Source organism: Octopus sinensis, linkage group LG3, assembly GCF_006345805.1.
Source record: "Octopus sinensis linkage group LG3, ASM634580v1, whole genome shotgun sequence".
NCBI classification, from domain to species: domain Eukaryota; kingdom Metazoa; phylum Mollusca; class Cephalopoda; order Octopoda; family Octopodidae; genus Octopus; species Octopus sinensis.
In genome coordinates, this window is record NC_042999.1 from 158,131,982 (window position 1) to 158,146,620 (window position 14,639).

Sequence of the window (14,639 nt, forward strand, 5' to 3'; positions counted from 1 at the left end):
ACACACATTCTCACATATACACACAAACACGTGCCCCTTCGTTTTAGGATCACCAATACTTTATCATCTCCCCTTCGTTCTACCTCTCCCGCCAAATCTTTTTTTCCAACTATTTGCCATGCTTGACTGCTACATTCACGAGTTTTTTTTTTTTTCTGTTCATTTTCTCTTATTCCTTTCTGTTGAAAAGCGTAGGCTCGAAACGTAAAAGACTTTCTCACTTTGCCGAGCGTCAAACTAATACACCTGCTTGTTGTTTATACACCTGTCTTTGACTTTTGGTTTTCTGTACATTTCAACTATATGCACAGAGACTATTGTTGTAAACACTTAAATTCCTAATGTTTTCTTTCGAAAATGGAAGCAATACTAGGATTGTGAAAAACAAATCAATATGAGTATTCTGGTATTAAACGCCGCAAGAAAGTAGGATAAATTGAGTTGCTTGAATCGATAGTGTTGCTTTTATGTGTTTGGCGAACACATCCCATTTCTCTTCTACAAGAAATAAAAGACAGAGGATACGAACTGATAGAAGATATTGTTTGTCACATCTTTGCCTTGGTAGCAAGGAAATGTTGATTGATTTTTATTGGCTGCTGTTTTTGTGTAGCCTGACCACATAATCAAAGTTATCGGTCTTTTTTATGAGGGTATGGTGTAATATACAGGAAATTGTGCTACTATTTGTAGTAGAAATATTAGCACCATCTAAACGTTAGCTTTCGCGGTTGACATTCAAAACGCTCGATTGCCATTGACGTTGATGCTATTTTTGCGTATGTTGTCATAATCAAAGCTATCGTCGTCATCATCCTTGCTGTTGTTACCGTGGTGATTTATCACTTAGTCTGTTCTTAGCCCGTAGACATATAATCAAAGGTGTCCAAGCTGAGCTACAAGTATTTCGCCCTCTTAAAAGTATGTAGGACTATTATTTTAATATTTGACTGAGTGATATGTGGTATGAGAGAGAGACTGGATAGTATTAAGATTTCTAGTAGGATAAGTAAGCCCGTACAAGTTTCTCCTCCTAGGATAAGGTTATCGGACAGTTTATATGTATAAAGATAAATGCATAAATAGATACTACTTTATATATATATATATTTAAGTATGTGAATGAATTATCCTAGTATTGATAATTCGGTTAAACGATACCTGGGTAGCAAATTCACGTCAGAAAACACGGTTGAAGCTACATACCAAGGGTAGAAACCCCGTGTTCTTGTGTGGTAATTTGTGTATTATTTAAAATGAATAAAAGAATGGAGTCGAACGAAGATTTTAACACAATTCCTTTACTCTCAACACATGTTTCGAAGACTGCATATTCTTAATTCTTAATTCCTGAATTAAGAATATGCAGTCTTCGAAACATGTGTTGAAAGTAAAGGAATTGTGTAAAAATCTTCGCTCGACTCCATTCTTTTATTCATTTTAAATATATATATATATATATATCGTCTTCAATTTAGCAGATCCTGTTGTCAAAGGATATTTAACAATCCTAAATTGATCAAATTTATCTTCACGTGTGCCAGTGCTTTTGCTGGGATATTTTGGGTTACTCGGCAATCGAAGAGTACGTGGTCTCCTGAACTTCTCACTTGAGTGCATCTTCTTGGTTTTCTTGGGATGAATACATTTCAAGACTGCTTACTTTGCTTGAATACCTTTCAAAACGGCTCTCTTTGCCTTCACAGCCTTTGACCTGGTTTTGCTAATAGCGGAAGGCGTCAATGGACACATGGTTCTCTTTTTTCTTTTCTGCTTTTTTTTTGTAGATTTAGGTTTTCCTCCTTTGCTAGATGAAACTTTCTTCTTGGGAGCCATCTTGGTGTAGGCGCAGGAGTGGCTGTGTCGTAAGTAGCTTTGCTTACCAACCACATGGCTCCGGGTTCATTCCCACTGCGTGGCACCTTGGGCAAGTGTCTTCTACTATAGCCTCGGGCCGACCAAAGCCTTGTGAGTGGATTTGGTAGACGAAAACTGAAAGAAGCTCGTCGTATATATGTATATATATATGTGTGTGTGTGTATGTTTGTGTGTCTGTGTTAGTCCCCCCAACATCGCTTGACAACCGATGCTGGTGTGTTTATGTCCCCGTAACTTAGCGGTTCGTCAGAAGTTACCGATAGAATAAGTACTAGGCTTACAAAGATTAACTCCAGCTCGACTAATTGCTGTGCTCCAGCATGGCCGCATTCACATGACTGAAACAAGTAATAGTAGAGAGAAAGAATATATATATATAATATATACACACATACACCCACACGCATAAGAAGTATATATATATATATATATAATATAATATATATATATATATATATAATATATATATACTTCTTATATGCGTGATATATATATATATAATATATAATTATATAATATATATATATACAATATAAATAAATACATAAATACATTATATATATATATACATACAGGGTTTATTTATGCTTAAAAACTGAATGAATTTGAGGAAAGCATCTAGATATGAAACATCATGAAAATTGTTCAAACTGAAGTCCTTATTGAGCGACATATTTTTCCATTCGAGTCAATACAGAATTACAGATAGTGTCCATGGAATTTTTTATTTACTGTCGGGTGACTTTTGACCAAACCTGTATATACCACTAACGTATGTATATGTGTGTGTGGTGTGTGTGTGTGTGTGTATGCATATATATACGCATATAGCATAAGTAGTATATATGTATATATACATACACCTAAGTTTCCTTTTTGTTCTCGCTCAATTTCTCATACATATATGCCGTGAGCTTGCTCACATATTTCACAAATGTGTCTGTGCACTTGATTATATATATAAAATCCATGCATGAATATGTATTTACCAATATCTCCATTTGTATAACCTGTTTTGTGTATTCATGAAATTCAATATCTTTATGCGCATATATGGATATGCATATTATTAATATGGATTTGAATTGACATATATATATGTGTGTGTGTGTATAACCATAGATAGATATAGCTATACACAGATATATGCATATATATATGCACACACACACTCACACACACACATATATATATATATGTATGTGTATGTGATGGGGTGTATGTATGTATGTATGTATATATGTACGTACGTGTACAAATGTATATATGCATATATATATAGTGTTGTGTCTTAAGAGACCTATTACGCCAATAATAATAACAAACGCAGAAGTTCATTCAATTGGTAAATATCAGATCAACTAACAAAACGATTTTTGTTTAATGCTCTGGTTAACTGATTCTTCAGTTGTTTGTTAGTCAAAGTTCTTTCATTACTGTTTGCGACCTTCTCACTCCAACGTCTGCTCTGAGTCCCTCTGACAATTAAGTCTTATGTCTGTGTGTGCATACTTGTATGTTTGTTTGTGTGTGTGCGTGTGTGGAAGGGTGTATGATTACATGTGTGATTACTAGTGTGTGTATGCATTCCTGTGAAGGCGCGTGGCTCAGTGGTTAGAGCGTCGAGCTTACGATCGTGAGGTTGTGAGCTCGAATCCCGGACCGGGCTGCGTGTTGTGTTCTTGAGCAAGACACTTTATTTCACGTTGCTCCAGTTCACTCAGCTGTAGAAATGAGTTGCGACGTCACAGGTGCCAAGCTGTATCTGCCCTTGCCTTTCCCTTGGACAACATCGGTGATGTGGAGAGGGGAGGCTGGTATGCATGGGTGACTGCTGGTCTTCCATAAAACAACCTTGCCCAGACTTGTGTCTCAGAGGGTAACTCTCTAGGTGCAAACCCATGGTCAAAGTCTGACCGAAGGGGGTCACCACCATGCATTCCTGTGTGAGTTTGTCTGCGTGCTTGTGTGATTATGTGATTGTGTACCTCTGTGTGTATGTATGCGCGCGTGTGTGTGTGTGTGTGCGTCTATGTCTGTGCTCGTATCTGCGCATGTCTTGTGTGTGTGCGTGTGTATGCGTGGTGTGTGTTTGTGTGTGGTTGTATGTTCTTGTGTTTATATGTCTGTTTGGAGCAAACACATTGGGCGAGGCAGAAAAATATCAAGGAGTGTTGTCTGTAGAGGATACGCTGCATGGAGATTTAGCCCATGGATTTAGAAACGCTCTGAAGAATACCAAACTCAGCAAGAAGTTCATTCAGAAATCATGGAGATTCATCAGATCACAATTAAGCCGTTACCCTTCGACAAGACCACATACACAGACAGGAACTGTGTTGTATGCACCTTTAACCTTAATATTAATTGTAAGACCAAGTATGTGATCTACATCATGGGATGGAAGCACTCCGTCGGTTACGACGACGAGGGTTCCGGTTGATCCGATCAACGGAACAGCCTGCTCGTGAAATTAACGTGTAAGTGGCTGAGCACTCCACAGACACGTGTACCCTTTACGTAGTTCTCGGGGATATTCAGCGTGACACAGAGAGTGACAAGGACGGCCCTTTGAAATACAGGTACAACAGAAACATGAAGTAAGAGTGAGAGAAAGTTGTAGTGAAAGAGTACAGCAGGGATCACCACCATCCCTGCCGGAGTCTCGTGGAGCTTTTAGGTGTTTTCGCTCAATAAACACTCACAACGCCCGGTCTGGGAATCGAAACCGCGATCCTACGACCGCGAATCCGCTGCCCTAACCACTGGGCCATTGCGCCTCCACCATCTACATCATAAAGTGGAGGGGGATTATAAGAACAGGAACACAACATACATTGGGGAGCCTTCTAAGAGTTTAGTGGGGAGGCCAAATGAACCATGACGGGAGTATAATGACAGGAAGCAGTCGTCTATATCTTATCTGCATCTCAGAGATCAAAATGGCGGCATGCTGGGCCGAATTACCATCCAAATTTGTCTAAACACCCAAGAGGCCTGTTGTTTTGACAAATAAGCCAGAACGTCCTCATAAATGAGACATTGCTAATACTGAATAGGAAATATACATAATAGGTAGTAGAACTTCAAGACCACTATTGCCACCAACGCAATATGCATACATGGGTGCGTCAGAGATGGTAGGTAGGTAGGTGAGAATATATGAGGTGGTATAGAGAAGTATATAAAAAGTAGGGTTAAAATGACAGCAGAAGGTAAGTAAACCCATACAAATAAATACATGGGATATTTTCGGTTTGAACGGCAGTTTTTAACATAATTTCTAGGTAACTAAAAAATTTTAAATGCAGTAGATCGATTCTAGGGTCATAATTATGGGTGACAATTTCATATGACACCGCTAGAAAAAATCTACCGTTCAAACCGAAAAGATCCAATACATGTAGATACGTACAATTCCGATACACATTCATATGTGTACGCCTAGATAGACATATGTAGACACGTACACAGAAATACACATACATAGAAGCACAAGGATACACAACCAGACATACATCCGTACACACACACCACGCATAAATACTAGACAAACAGACATGCGCAGACACACGCGCACGCTCACAAACCTATGTAGGTAAAGGTACACGTTCACAGGAATACATGCACATATACATATAAGGCGGCGAGCTGGCAGAAACGGTAGCATGCTGGGCGACCTGCGTAGCCGTATTTCGTCTGTCGTTACGTTCTGAGTTCAAATTCCGCCGAGGTTGACTTTGCCTTTCATCCTTTCGGGGTCGATAAATAAAGTACCAGTTATGCACTGGGGTCGATATAATCGACTTAATCCCTTTGTCTGTCCTTGTTTGTCCCCTCTATGTTTAGCCCCTTGTGGGTAGTAAAGAAATATATACACATACAAGAATGCAAACAAGCAAGCATACACAAAAACTGGCTGATACGCACGCTCACATGCTTGAATACACTCAAATAAGAAAACACTCACGCATTCACACAGTGATACACACGCGTGCGCACACATGCAAACATGCAAACTCACAGAACCGACTCGGCTACACGAACAGACACACTAGACAACACACTAGTGCGCCTGCGCACACACACGCGCACGCAGATGCTCAGACACACACTCACCTACCCTATCCTCCTTTCATCCCCTCCTCATATAAAAAAAAAAAAACTACTCTCTGAACCCATACGAGATTGAGCAAAAACAAAAAAGACAAGAGGCCGAACCCTTAAAAGGGTCACGGATAGCTTGTGCACGCACAACACATGCCACACACCACCACACACCAACAACACACACATCCATCATCCATCTATCTATCTGTCTGTCTTCTGTCTGTCCTGTCTTCCGCCCGCCCGCCCGCGCCGCCCGCCCGCCCGTCCGTCCGTCCGTCCGTCCGTCGTCCGTCGCCGTCCGTTCCACCCCGCCCGCCCTTCCGTCCGTCCTCCGTCCGTCCGCGTCCGGCCCGCCCGCCCGCCCCGCCGCCCGCCCGCCCGTACCGTCCGTCCGTCCGTCCGTCCGTCCGTCCGTCCGTCATCCATCCATCCATCCATCTATCCATCATCTATCCACTATCTAGCCATCTATCTATCCATCTATCTATCCATCTATCTTCCATCATCTATCTATCTTCTATCTATCTATCTAGCTATCTATCTAGCTATCTATCTATCTATCTGATCATACCTACAACTATATACTATGTTTGCATACATAGTATATACTACCACATGCATGCACATGCATTCAGTCTTTATATATACAAATCCATACAACTATAATAATGCATGTGCATATAATATATACACATGCATATATGCGCTAATATATTGAATAAACGTTTTCTGAATTTGTGATATACAAAACAGATTATACAAATGTAGGTATTGATAAATACATATTTATACATGATTTATACGTTATATATATATATATATATATATATATATATATATATTATATACTCTATATATATAAATCAAGACAGGCACATTGTGAAATATGTGAGCAAGCTCACGGCATAGATGTATGAGAAATTGAGCGAGGACAAAAGGAAAAACAAGTTTGTAACAGTCTCAGCTTATGAATTATAGGTACATATACATCGAGGGTGGTGGGGGGAGAGAAGCTAATAACGAAGGTAGCATTCAGTGTATATGATTAAAGTATGATAGAAAGACTGTGTTGAGTTGTTAGGTGTAAGAGTGAGGGTTCGCGTTTGGTGTTTACTAATGTCTTGGCTATTATTAATAAACTTTGTAAGGCGGTGAGCTGTCAGAATCGTTAGTGCGCCGGCCGAATCGCATAGCTGCGTTTCTTCCGATTCTGCATTCTGAGTTCAAATTTCGCCGAGGTTGACTTTGTCTTTCATTCTTTAGGATTCGATAAAACAAGTAGCAGCTGTGAACTTGGGGCGAACGAATAGATATTCTCTATCCCATAAAACTGCTGGCCTTGCGCCAGAGCTTGAAACTATTATTAATAACGTTCAGAGGATACATCAGTATTCATGTTTCGTGTCACACTGATTTCCGGTTTTAGGAATGTTCATATAGAAGGACATGGAGCGGTGAGCATCGTAATCCTGTTAGCTTGAGCTATGTCATTCTTCTTACTCACGATCAACACACTATCCTGAAGATTGTGGTTTACTGTAATTACTCTTAATTAAGGAATTGTCCTTTCATCGTTATGGGCGATTACGTTAAAGAAATTGTCATGAGTAAATTAAATAATCAAAACAATAAATGAAGAAGAGTCATTGAGTTGGATACTATTCGGAAATATTGGACGAAATATTGTCAAACGTATCACCATTAGTTTGTGCTACACGACTTCAAGCCAACATACTTTGGAACAAATGTAGTGCTTTTCAAATGCAAATGGTGTGTCATCTTCTCTCAGTGTTATCTATCATTGCCTGTACATAAGTGTTCTATAATGGAAATATTTAAAGAACGAAAATATTCGATGAAGGGAAGTATTCACGTTTGTGATGATGTCATTCATAGATATAATTGATGACAGTAAATTGACGGCGTCCATTTTTGTCAATCATTGTAATAGCATTTAAGTTTCGTTTAAAAAAAATATATTCTAATAATGTTTTCAAATATATTATTAACTTACAAGGTGTCTTGAAGCAAAAACAAGAACTACATATTTCGTCAAACCAGATAATTTTTGAAAAGCAATTGAATACTGCACATATACGATTTGTTTCCCTCCAAATGGCGTTTTTCAAACAGTTAATTGCATTTAAGAATTGTATATTGGCACGCACACGCACACACACTCACAATCCCACAGACACACATTGTGATTGGAGGAGAAAAGAAGAGATAAATCAATAAAAGTTGGAAGACAGATAAAGCTATTCTTTTAAAGAGAATAGTTTTACATTATTTTTTATGAGAAATCATTTAGCAAAGTGATTATTGTCATTTTGAAAAAGGAACGATATTTGTTTTGGTAGAGGCGGTAGGTTTACCTACATCAAGATTTAGGGTTTCAGTATTTTAAAATATTTCGTCAATATTAAGAGATACACAGTCTAGAAAACAAACAACTGCTCTATGAAATACTGTCCTTCTTTAAATACTTTCATTATTAAATACTTATGTAATGATATATATACTGATAGTGTTAGATTTTTTGTGATAATGTGAGATCATTAGCTGTAACAATGTACCACATAAACACAACGACTGGACAATTAGGTCTTATAAATGTATAAATAATTAAATGTATATATTATATATATATAATATATATATATATATATATGTATGTATGTATGTATAAGGATGAAAAGGGACACACGAGTTAATATATATGAAAAAACAAGTCAAGGTAGAAAATGCTAAAATAATTTTATAAAGAACATTTCAGTACCGGTTTCGGTCATTTGAGACCTTTTCAACTGTAACAATTAAAAAAATTAGATTTAGAAAAAATTAAAAGAAAAGTTTTTTTAAAAGAATATTTGTATAGTGTTCAAATATAAGTGGCATTTTCCTTGTTTCTGCCTGTCTCTGTGTATATATATATATATATATTCATTTACTTATTTATATATTTATAAGACCTAATTTTATATATTATATATATATATTATATATATATATATATATATAGAGAGAGAGAGAGAGAGAGAGAGAAAGAGAGAGCGAGAGAGGCGCGTTAAATTAGAGGTTATAACAACTGTCTAAGGGATACTTGTATCCAGGGAATTAGCTGGTGTCTTACCTATATGATATGGGATTATGAGTACTAATATTAATTTTCATAAATGTAAGGCAAGGAAGAGAATAAACCAAAGTTCATGTATACTTAGGGAAAATATGAAAATGGAGATAAAATTGATAATTGATAAACATCAAATATCATTTATTGATTATAGAAAAAGACAATATCTCATCTGACAGCTGTTTCTGTTGGCGCTATTTGTGGTATTATCAGACTTAATTATTCCAATAATTATAATTATAATAATTATAATAATTATCATTGTATATATTTAGTTATACCAACTTAAATAGTGGAACTTCATCAGAGAGGCTAAGTAAAGAGGAAGAAAAGAAAAAGAAGAGAAAAAGAGAAGGTAAGGATATACCAACTAATGTTACATGCTATTCCTCAGGAACCTTACGACCGATTTAAAAATTTAGTAATAGAATTCTATTACTAAATTCTATTAGTAAATTCTATTACTAAATAAAAAAAATTACTAAATTTTTAAGTCTGTCATAAGGCATCCAGAGGGATAGCATATAACATCAATTGGTATATCCTTACTTTCTCTTTTTCTTTTAAGTTGGTATAATTAATTATTTATAATGATAATAATAATTATTATTGTAATAATTAAGCTTGATATTGCCATAAATAGCGCCAACAGAAACAGCTGTCAGATGAGATATTGCCTTTTTTATAATCAATAAATGATAATTCATGTTTATCAATTATCAGCTTATCTCCATTTTCTTATTTTCCTTAAACACACACACACACACACACACGCACACACACACACACACACACACACACGCGCGCGCATATGGAGAGGAAAGCGTTCTAATATTTTTATTCTTTGAGAAGAAGAGATCGATATAGTCTGAAGGGGGGAAAATGCGCTTGTAATAAAAAAGAAAAAGAAAAAATGATTAATATGTAGCTAAAAGGTAGTATTAGTATGTCTAAATAAACTAATATATGTTAAGTCTAAAATATGTAAATATTTTTCAATATTTTGTGATTCTGTTGGTAGATTCTTTTCGAATTTCATTTTGAAATATGTTTTCATTTTAGGTTAGACTATCTGAATAGCCTGTCGTTGCCGGGCAATGTTTACAATAAAATGTCTTACATAAATTTTTGTTTATTCCCTGTCAAATCATACCATCTCTGACGGATAAGCCTGTTGATCAGGACGGATTTGTGCAATCTTTCGCAAAAGTTTTTGTTTAGGATTTTTTTACTTTTCAAATTATTTAAATGTCTGTTCGACTGTTTCACATGACTTTGTTCACTAAAACTTATTAAAACTTTAGAAGTGCTTACAACGTTAATCGTGGTAATGCTTTGCTTTCTTTTGTTTAATAAAACTTCCCCTGTAATGATTTTGCTTTCCTTTTGTGATAGATAGCTTTCATGCAGAATATACCAGTTCCCAAATCCTGTTTTCTAATTAGGTAAAATTGATTAAACTTTAAATCCCAATAACATTTTTCTGCAGTTTTTCTGGAACAAGTAAATAACAAAATCGGATTTAACGTGGAAAGTTATTTCAATATACCAAATTTGAACACACACACACACACACACATACACACACACACACACACACACACAGGTAATCACGAGTTTAAAATACTGTATATACACAGATGTATGTATGTATTTCTTTTCTATATTTTAATTATTATAAATCTTCCACTGAAGAGGGAACCGATTTCCAACAAAAATACAAGGCCTCATCGTTGTGTTGTAGTTAACACAGACAAATTCACATTTGGGACTTGAGAAAAGTTTTGCATATTTCTACTGTTCCACTCACAGATTGCACTTGTAATGTACGAATTAGCCGGTCGATTTCTCTTTCTGAAAATCGCAGTTTATCCAGATTCTCCTTTAAGCATTTACTAACAAAACCTAGTGCTCCAAATTTAATTGGTGTGAATATGAATTCATACTCTGATAATAAAAGTTGGAGGTTTCGAAGCAGTTGTCTATAGATATTCTCCCTTACTTTGATTTTCAAAGAGATATTTATATATGCAAGGCAGCTGACCTCTCTGATGTAATCTACCTTTGCCCCCTGTCCCAAACAATATCCGGTCTGTTATGTTTACATTTGACAGACATTTTGATAGGAATATTCCACCAGTGTTCTTTGATTTGAGGTATGTATGTGTGTGTCTGTATGTGAGTGTTTCGTTGTAGTGGACAGCAGAAAATCCACCTAACCCCTCTCTCCTTAAAGCTACGTATTCCTCACACCCACCTTTCTTTTCCTTCCTCGGCGTTTTAAAAGTTAGTTATGTGTGTGTATGTGCAGTGTGTGTGTGTATGCATGTATCTATGTATTTACGAAAGTATGTATGCAGCGTCGCGTGTATATCCATGAATGACAGCTATATTAACGTTTTCATCCCACTGCCACTCTGTATTTGTCGTTTACACAACGCTGTTCTCCCCTTCCTTGATATTACCCACTCTCACTATGCTACCACATTTCCTTTATACTAACACTCTTTGCACCCTTCTCATGTTATCAAATGATAGCCGAATCCGCCAAGGGGGTTCATTATGGATTTTTACTGAAATCCAGTAATCTTATAAATGAACTGGATGTTAATTTAACATGTATGCAAAGTTTCGTCAAGATTGGTTTAGTGGTCTAGGCAGCAAGATAATAACAGACAGATCGACAGACAGAAAGTGCCATTTATGTAGAACATGAATTTCAAAACCTTCTGTTCTATCTCAATTTCAAGGTTATTTGTAGTCCATGTAAGATTTTTTGCTTAAGAGACCGCCCCATTTTATATTACATGGTTTTTCTTTAGGTTTCAAATGAACCCTGAACCGAAGAGATTTTAATTCTTTGATTCAAAATGTATGAAGCTGTAGGTTGAATCAGAGTTTAAATGGATCTTAACTAAGTCTGGTGTATGCTTTAATTAGTATATTACTTGCATAGTGCACCGGTAAACTATATCATTAAGTACGTAGTTAAAATTGAAAACAAACAGGATTTATTCACACAATTTCAGTTATTGTTACTTGGATTTCACTTTGAGTCAGAAAGGATGAAGCAAGCGAGGGATACGATTAGGTGTGGTGGAATAATCCATTTTGAAACTTTTATTAAAGATTTTATTACACTTTCGAGGGTTGGCTGAAAAGTTCATAGGCTGGTCGATGTACTTTCATGGAATGTGACCAAATGAGGTTTATTTTTTAATGTAGTCCTATTGCAGTTCATACACTACTTCCATCGGTGTTGCAGTTCTTGGATCCCATTGATGAAGAAGTTTTCATCCTGTTAGTCAAAAAAGTCATCGACAGCAGGTATGACGACGCCATCATCGGTGTTTTTGTGTTAGGGAGATGATACATGAGACCAAATCGGAAGAATGAGGAGGGTAACCAGTCAGTTCAACCAAGAACTTGTATGCTGGAGTATTGTACTTATGAAACAAGGGCCCTTCCGTCAGTTTTCCTGGTCGTTTGTTCTTGATAGCCTTTCGTGGGTGCCACAGTAAACTGGCATAGTACTCTCCATTGACTGACAGTGTAGCCCTTTTGAAGACAGTCAATAAGCACATGGCATTTTGGATTTCAAAAAATTGAAGGCATCACCTCCACTGCAGATGGAGCGACCTTGATCTTCGTTGTAGCAGTTGAGTAGGGCTGTTTCCACTGCATGGACTGGCTTTGCATTTGGCTCAAAGTGATAAGACCAACACTCATATTGGGTGGATTAGGAAACGTTTAAAAGAAACCAGCTGGATCTACCTCAAACAATGTCAAATCTAGCTGTGATGTGATCAGCTTGGTGTGCTTTTGATTAGGTGTCAGAAGACGTGGCACCCACCGAGCAGAATCCTTTGTCATGCCAAGTTCATTATGCAGAAAATTCTCAACTATCTCATGGTATATGCTAACAGTATCGGCTATTTGATTTACAGTCAATCGCCTGTCATCCATCAGCATGTCGCGAATACGATCCATGTTTTCCTCCATGGTGGCAGTTGCAGGACGTCCAAACGTTGGGTCATCTTCAAGGCTTTCCGTTCCCCTCCTAAATTCAGCTGCCCACTTTTGAACTGTTTATAAAGCTGGAGCGTCATCCTTTAATGAAACACCCATGTCAGCACGAATGTCGGGGAGTGGGGAGCTTAAACCTTTTTTCTGGAGGTATTTGATAACACCAGATGCCAAATTTAGTCCATTTTCAAGAGAAGTGGCAGCTAGTTACTTTTGAATTGTTGTTTGGACAGCGAGATGTCAGTTTATCAGGAAAGAAACAACGCAGTTATCTTTAAAGAGTATTGAAATTAATATATGCAAGATTTTACAGCTGTATTGCAACACTCCTTCATAGTCACCATATAAACTTTTCAGTCTACTTTCGTATGTTGTGGACAGCAACAAAAAGTATAAGTATATAATAAGTTTATGAGGTCACGCATATCTGCACTTTTATCGCCCCCACCTCAGTACTTTTATGAGTTTAAACATCTTAGAATCAATTAAAAACTGTTTATTATCAATCGTCCTCAACTTTGCCGCTGCTACGACCAGCATCCTCATAACTGGAACGATGCCAGTCAGCACCATGTTTGTTGCTGCCGCGACCGATGTCACTACTACTACGACGATGATTATCACAGCTGTCTTCTATCACATTATCACCAATAACTACCAGGATATGTACCACCAACACCATCATCGACTACTACCACGGCATATACGACCATCACCAACAACACCTATGTAGACAGTCATCCTCACTACCTCTGCTGCCAGCCGACAGCTAGACATCCACCACCACCACCACCACCACCATTATGACCTAAACCGTTTTTGACGAGCAAAAGCGGTGTCACCGCCCGTTTGCCAATCTAAACGGAAGGATCCACATAAACTTACATTTCTTAAACTTATTCTCCGGATGACGGCCTTTCTGACTGAACTATTCAACTTCCCTCTATGCATTGGGATCTTGATAAATTTCTTCCACCCACTTTAAAATTTTTCAAGTTTTCGCTAGTTTATGAGAAAAAAAAATATAGGCGCAGGAGTGGCTGTGTGGTAAGTAGCTTGCTAACCAGCAATATGGTTCTGGGTTCAGTCCCACTGCGTGGCATCTTGGGCAAGTATCTTCTGCTATAGCCCCGGGCCGACCAAAGCCTTGTGAGTGGATTTGGTAGACGGAAACTGAAAGAAGCCTGTCGTATATATGTATATATATATATATGTATGTGTGTGTGTATATGTTTGTGTGTCTGTGTTTGTTCCCCTAGCATTGCTTGACAATCGATGCTGGTGTGTTTACGTCCCCGTCACTTAGCGGTTCGGCAAAAGAGACCGATAGAATAAGTACTGGGCTTACAAAGAATAAATCACGGGGTCGATTTGCTCGACTAAAGGCGGTGCTCCAGCATGGCCGCAGTCAAATGACTGAAACAAGTAAAAGAGTAAAAAGAGAGTAAGAGAGTCCCTTTGTAATTTTGCATGCTGATGGAATCAACTATTA

The 14,639-nt window shown here is 37.4% G+C and overlaps 1 long non-coding RNA gene across 2 annotated transcripts; it reads right to left on the bottom strand.

The window, feature by feature from the left end:
- Positions 1-1,475: 1,475 nt before the first annotated feature.
- Positions 1,476-12,513, bottom strand: LOC118762825. Of its 2 annotated transcripts, none has more exons than XR_004998575.1 (2): positions 12,502-12,513; positions 1,476-1,623 (listed from the first exon to the last, which is right to left on the bottom strand). It is a non-coding gene; the product is annotated as an uncharacterized LOC118762825 (long non-coding RNA). The 2 variants fall into 2 exon arrangements; XR_004998574.1 differs by having other exon boundaries at positions 1,476-1,658; positions 12,502-12,512.
- Between the last annotated feature and the right edge of the window lie 2,126 nt (positions 12,514-14,639).